The sequence below is a fragment of the Cherax quadricarinatus genome, chromosome 60 (genome assembly GCF_038502225.1).
Source record: "Cherax quadricarinatus isolate ZL_2023a chromosome 60, ASM3850222v1, whole genome shotgun sequence".
Lineage (NCBI taxonomy): Eukaryota > Metazoa > Arthropoda > Malacostraca > Decapoda > Parastacidae > Cherax > Cherax quadricarinatus.
Window position 1 is genome coordinate 10,520,097 of NC_091351.1, and position 7,547 is coordinate 10,527,643.

Genomic DNA, 7,547 nt, shown 5'->3' on the forward strand with positions numbered 1-7,547 from the left:
CACTACCACCAGTGCACACTACCACCAGTACAAACTACCACCAGTACACACTACCACCAGTACACACTACCACCAGTACACTACCACCAGTACACACCACCAGTACACACTACCACCAGTACACACTACCACCAGTACACACAACCACCAGTACACACTACCGCCAGTACACACTACCGCCAGTACACACTACCGCCAGTACACACTACCACCAGTACACACCAGCACCAGTACACACTACCATCAGTACACACTACCACCAATACACACTACCACCAATACACACTACCACCAGTACACACTACCACCAGTGCACACTACCACCAGTGCACACTACCACCAGTACACACTAACACCAGTACACACAACCACCAGTACACACAACCACCAGTACACACAACCGCCAGTACACACTACCGCCAGTACACACTACCACCAGTACACACTACCGCCAGTACACACTACCGCCAGTACACACTACCGCCAGTACACACTACCGCCAGTACACACTACCACCAGTACATACAGTACATACTAACACCAGTACACACTAACACCAGTACACACTAACACCAGTACACACTAACACCAGTACACACTAACACCAGTACACACTAACACCAGTACACACTACCACCAGTACACACAACCACCAGTACACACCACCAGTACACACTACCACCAGTACACACTACCACCAGTGCACACTACCACCAGTACACACTACCAGTGCACACTACCACCAGTACACACTACCACCAGTACACACTACCACCAGTACACACTACCACCAGTACACACTACCACCAGTGCACACTACCACCAGTACACACAACCACCAGTACACACAACCACCAGTACATACTACCACCAGTACACACCACCACCAGTACACACTACCACCAGTACACACTACCACCAGTACACACTACCACCAGTACACACTACCACCAGTACACACTACCACCAGTACACACCACCACCAGTACACACTACCACCAGTACACACTACCACCAGTACACACTACCACCAGTACACACTACCACCAGTACACACTACCACCAGTACACACTACCACCAGTACACACTACCACCAGTACACACTACCACCAGTACACACCACCACCAGTACACACTACCACCAGTACACACTACCACCAGTACACACTACCACCAGTACACACTACCACCAGTACACACTACCACCAGTACACACTACCACCAGTACACACTACCACCAATACACACTACCACCAGTACACACCACCACCAATACACACTACCACCAGTACACACTACCACCAGTACACACTACCACCAGTACACACTACCACCAGTACACACTACCACCAGTACACACTACCACCAGTACACACTCCTGACCACTCACAGTCACATTATAATTCTCACTTAAGACAAGTTTTAAATTATCTTTCGCCTGGTTCCCATTGTTTATTAATTACTAAATAAAACGTCCTCAGTCCATCACTAAATCTTGTAAATATTTATTTTTCTAGAAAAAAATAGTTAAGAATTTTAACTTCACATATATAATAAATATTAGAGAACGTTAGGTAAACTTAGATTGTAAAAATAACTTTATTAGGAAAAGTGAATAAAATATTCCGTTCACAATCTTTCGGACAAGTAACAGAAATTGTAAACTTGAATTAATATTAATAAGGAGAGAGAATAGAATTAACACAATATATATACGGTACACGAATATATATATATATATATATATATATATATATATATATATATATATGTGACACGAGGAGGATGGAAATTTTCAGCACAAGAACACCTCTCTGTGTGTCATCAGGAGCTATGCAATGTTGCAAGAGCAGCAACAGGTAGCTTGAAGGGAAGTTTTTCTCAGAGGAAAGCTAGTGTGCTGACACCAGCCAACATGCTGCCTTTCCTCTGAGAAAAAACTCCCCTCAATCTACTTGTTGCATGTCTAGTAACATTGCATAGCTCCTGATGACACACACAGCTGTGTGAAAGTTCCCGAGTTAAAAATTTTCACTGATATACATAGTCTTAAACGAAAATCAACATTCAGACATGTTAAAGAAAATGGACACTCACAGCTATCTTACTAAAAGATAACTCTCATATATATCGTGTTAAACCAGAATTAACGCTAACAATAAAGGTTCGTTAAATGCAAAAATACCAACGTGGTGCAAGTGTGATTTGTAGGGGGGGAGTTTGTTAGTGGTAGGGGGGAGGGGAGGAAAGGGGGGGCGTTGTCAAGGTGACGGCGTGGTGGCACTGGGAGAGAGGGGGTTTAGGGGTTTTGTGGCACGTGGGGTAGTCCTGGCACTAGGGGAAGGTGTCACATAAGGCAGTCCTCCCACACCACAGTAGCTGGTGAAGTGTATTCCCGTGTAGAGCCTGGCGGCGACACTCACCAACATCGTGACCGCTACACCCACCCAGTGTAAGTACTCACCACACACTGTGACTGCTACACCCACCCAGTGTAAGTACTCACCACACACTGTGACCGCTACACCCACCCAGTGTAAGTACTCACCACACACTGTGACTGCTACACCCACCCAGTGTAAGTACTCACCACACACCGTGACCGCTACACCCACCCAGTGTAAGTACTCACCACACACTGTGACCGCTACACCCACCCAGTGTAAGTACTCACCACACACCGTGACCGCTACACCCACCCAGTGTAAGTACTCACCACACACCGTGACCGCTACATCCACCCAGTGTAAGTACTCACCACACACCGTGACCGCTACACCCACCCAGTGTAAGTACTCACCACACACTGTGACCGCTACACCCACCCAGTGTAAGTACTCACTACACACCGTGACCGCTACACCCACCCAGTGTAAGTACTCACCACACTGTGACCGCTACACCCACCCAGTGTAAGTACTCACCACACACAGTGACCGCTACACCCACCCAGTGTAAGTACTCACCACACACTGTGACTGCTACACCCACCCAGTGTAAGTACTCACCACACACCGTGACCGCTACACCCACCCAGTGTAAATACTCACCACACACTGACTGCTACACCCACCCAGTGTAAGTACTCACCACACACCGTGACCGCTACACCCACCCAGTGTAAGTACTCACCACACACTGACTGCTACACCCACCCAGTGTAAGTACTCACCACACACTGTGACCGCTACACCCACCCAGTGTAAGTACTCACCACACACTGTGACCGCTACACCCACCCAGTGTAAGTACTCACCACACACCGTGACCGCTACACCCACCCAGTGTAAGTACTCACCACACACCGTGACTGCTACATCCACCCAGTGTAAGTACTCACCACACACCGTGACCGCTACATCCACCCAGTGTAAGTACTCACCACACACCGTGACTGCTACACCCACCCAATGTAAGTACTCACCACACACCGTGACTGCTACACCCACCCAATGTAAGTAGTCACCACACACCGTGACTGCTACACCCACCCAGTGTAAGTACTCACCACACACTGTGACCGCTACACCCACCCAGTGTAAGTACTCACCACACACTGTGACTGCTACACCCACCCAGTGTAAGTACTCCCTCACTGTTGCTACCTTCTTATTAGTAGTTATGACACATGGCGAAACGTTCGGCAATATAGACACCCAGGTGTAGTACATGTTTTATTCATCAACAAAGACACCTAGGTGTTGCACACGTGACTTACTCATCAATAAAGACACCCAGGTGTTGCACACGTGACTTACTCATCAATAAAGACACCCAGGTGTTGCACACGTGACTTACTCATCAATAAAGACACCCAGGTGTTGCACACGTGACTTACTCATCAATAAAGACACCCAGGTGTTGCACACGTGACTTACTCATCAATAAAGACACCCAGGTGTTGCACACGTGACTTACTCATCAATTTGTTAGTATTATATACCGTCATAACGAACATTCTAATAGCGACCGTCATTAATTTAAACGGTATTGTATTAGTATAGTAAAAAATCGCTGAACCCGTATGGGTTACCCAATCCGGTGTTACATGATTACTGAAACTCCCGCAGTTATATTCTAATTCTTTTAATAGTGTTGATTTATTTTCTTGTCAGTTTGGTCTGCCAATGAATATTTTTTCAATATAGGCTCGAGAACAATTTGAATATATATATATATCGTGCCTCACAGTTAAAACTTGCGGTTTTGCTTAAATAGCAACACTCTTCTTGCCGAATAAGGCTGTGCGAACATTATTTGTTAAGTACGTATGTGTAATGTGTGAATGAGTTTTTCCACATTAAAGATCGGTCTCATCAACACTCCTTCATGGTTGCAATTCTCCACAATACCACAGAGTGTATTATATCGCACGTCAAGTGTAGAGTTTTAGGCAGCCATGTCTGTATTAGGTGTACAAAGGCTTTCTTGAGCTGTACACAATGTGCTACCTCACACACAGTGAGTTTGTGTGTACAATGTACTCCAGTGTGGGTAGTTAACACAAAATGCAGGTTATGGCACTTTATTATGAAGACGTTTTGCTTACCAGGCCATAACAAGCACTATTTTGTTTACGTTTTGACAGTAGCCTGATCGCTAGCGGACTCGCCTCACACACTGAGGTCCGGGGGTCGATCTCCAGTACGGGTGGAAACATTAGGACGTGTTTCCTTAAGTCACCTAATGTCCATGTTCACCTAGCAGTAAAATAGGTACCTGGGTGTTAGTCGACTGCTGTGGGTGACATCCTGGGCTTTTGAACTGATACACCAACAGAAATTCAACCATTCCAGACAAGAGTCGGCTAGACTCCTACGAAACTCAAAACACCGTCGATAAAAGTGTTACAAGTGTGTTGCATACTTGTGTTCATGTGTTCTTGTATCCAAGAAAAACATGTGTTTGTATCCCGGATAAAACACGTGTTTGTATCCCGGATAAAATGTGTGTTTGTATCCTGGATAAAACTCGTGTTTGTATCCCGGATAAAACACGTGTTTGTATCCCGGATAAAACACGTGTTTGTATCCCGAATGAAACATGTTTGTACCCCGGATAAAACACGTGTTTGTATCCCTTATAAAACAAGTGTTTGTACCCCGGATAAAACAAATATACGAACTCTGGATAAAACTTGACTCGAACCCAGATAGAAATAAACACAAGACCTACAGCACGATCAATAAAAACTTCCACATGGAAAAAAAAAACACCTAAATAAGCACCAGAAGGTTCAAACAATAAAGTATATAAACAAAACACTATATATACTAGCACTTAACATGCTAACATAAATTATTATACAGAGCCCCGAGGTTAACAAGTTATCGTTGTAGAGAGAGAGAGAGAGAGAGAGAGAGAGAGAGAGAGAGAGAGAGAGAGAGAGAGAGAGAGAGAGAGAGAGAGAGAGAGAGAGAGAGAGAGAGAGAGAGAGAGAGAGAGAGAGAGAGAGAGAGAGAGAGAGCGATTGAGAGTGTTTCTAAATTCAAATATACGTATACCTTATTATGTAATATAGTATACATGCTTTAAAAGTTAGACGCTGTATAGCCCTTGTGGTTTAGCGCTTCTTTTTGATTATAATAATAATTTAAAAGCTAGAGAACGGAAAATTAGCTGCTTTGGGATCCTTTGTTTCCTTTGGTGAGTCTTCCGGCCCGCTTCTTCAGGAGCTTAGATGCGCTCCTTTCCTTCCCTCTGAGCCGGGAGGCTCTCTCAATCCACGAGAGGAAACATGTAATGATGGGTGAGTTCACCTTATTTTCTAGGCTTTTGGAACTCCCTGAAGTTAGGAACTGCACTTGCTTCCTCCTTGGTGTACTGGAGGTAACTATCAGTCGGTGTGAATGCACCTTCACAGTCGTACACTGTAGTTACATCTAAACGCTTTTGGCTTCCATCGGATATGCTGGGCATATGGACGGTGGAAGGTTTCTCTTGATGTTAACTTCTTCATACCTTGCTCTCTTCGTCCCCCTCCTCCTATTTACGTTAAGCAAGACCATGGTACCTGAATCGGTCGGCCGATGCACTGCCGCGGATATACCTTTGCGTTCGGTGAGGACAGTGGCAGCAAGGAGAAGTGTAGCAGCAATGCAAATGGTCTGAGGGTCGAGGCACGTGCTTAGGGAGGAATTATGGATAGGCGCTTTCACTCCCACAATGTGATCTCTGTCCTTCCCGACACAAAAGCACTACTTAGGCTATAGTTTCCACTACTGAGGTATCCCAGTTCGACTGCTGTGGTTGTTGGGGGAAAATTGGTCTGGATGAGAAGCCTGTTAGAGTATCCCAATGAATCCCAACATTGTTATTGAGGTGCTCTGAAAGAATCTTTCATACAAGTGTGTTTCTATCCCGGATAAAATGCGAGCTTATTACTGTGGTGCTCCGAAGGGATTTCTGTTATAAGCTCATTGGATGTCGCTCGTGAAGGCGGAAATACAAGGAGTGCTGTCTGTGATGCCCTGGGGAAGACACCTACACCTCTTAGTTTGACTGGAAATGAAGCCTGGTCCCTCTGGCCATCTTCAATAGTAGAGTACTCCAGTGAATGTAGACTTCAGGAGACTTATTCCCTTTCTTTCCCTTTATTAAAAACCAGACTGTATTTTTTCCTTTCCTTCCCTTTATTAAAAAGCGTTGTGTTGTTTAAAGGGTCAGTCGTTTCCCGCGAATGAAGTCATTAACATTCCTTTGTGAATGAAACTTATCGAGGACACAGCTGAATTACATATCTTGTGGTTTGACAGCGAGCAATTGATCGCTGTCAAACCAGATGATGCCTAATTGTGTGGTTTGACAGTGAGGAATTGATTGGAATTGTGGGTAAGATTGATGGGCTCGAGAAGCTCAATATGAGGGTAATTACCGGTGCTGTCTGGGCTCGGGTAACAGACAATGGTGTATACAAAGACAGGAATGTATCTCTCAGTGTATATATACGCCGAGTCTACCTACCTTCCCTTCAAAGTTGCAATGTTTATCTTTTTTTTAATATTGTCGGCAGTAAAACATTTGGATCCGACTACGTGCAGCCTGTTTGAGAACAGTCGATAAATTTAGGTGAAACCTGGCGTGTATATATTCACGCAGGTAGGTTCCCGTGACGACATGTACGCTTATATGAAGGTGGACGTGACTACATGTATACACAGATGCAGGGAGGCGTGATATGTACGCACAGATGCAGGAGTCAATGACACTTACATCAGGAACAGTATAGGTCATAGTACTGATTCTTGGGGTACTCCACTTGTCAGTCTTATTTACATGAAATAATAGATGAAAAACAGCCCATTGTTGTTAAAGGGATTAACTTCTTATGTTAGGAAGACTAACCTGGGGACTAGGGAGGGAAAGGATTGTCTAGGGGCTAGTGGGGGAGGGGGGGAGGCCTTAGTGCTTTAACTACCTGCGTTTCCACTGTGTATTATTAAGCAATTACCCCTAAGTCCCTCCGATCTAAGCCTTCCCTTCCCCCCTCACTTACACGTCACTTTCCTTTCCCAGCCCTCTCCTTTCCACTTCTTCCACCCTCTAT

General features: G+C 45.1%; 1 protein-coding gene across 1 annotated transcript in view; it reads left to right on the top strand.

The window, feature by feature from the left end:
- Positions 1–2,352: 2,352 nt before the first annotated feature.
- Positions 2,353–7,547, top strand: part of LOC128694399 (caveolin-1-like) — a 76,160-nt gene continuing 70,965 nt past the window's right edge. The window contains exon 1 of the mRNA XM_070097926.1: positions 2,353–2,453. The gene's annotated coding sequence lies outside the window, so the exon portion shown is untranslated. The remainder of the gene's footprint in view (positions 2,454–7,547) is intronic.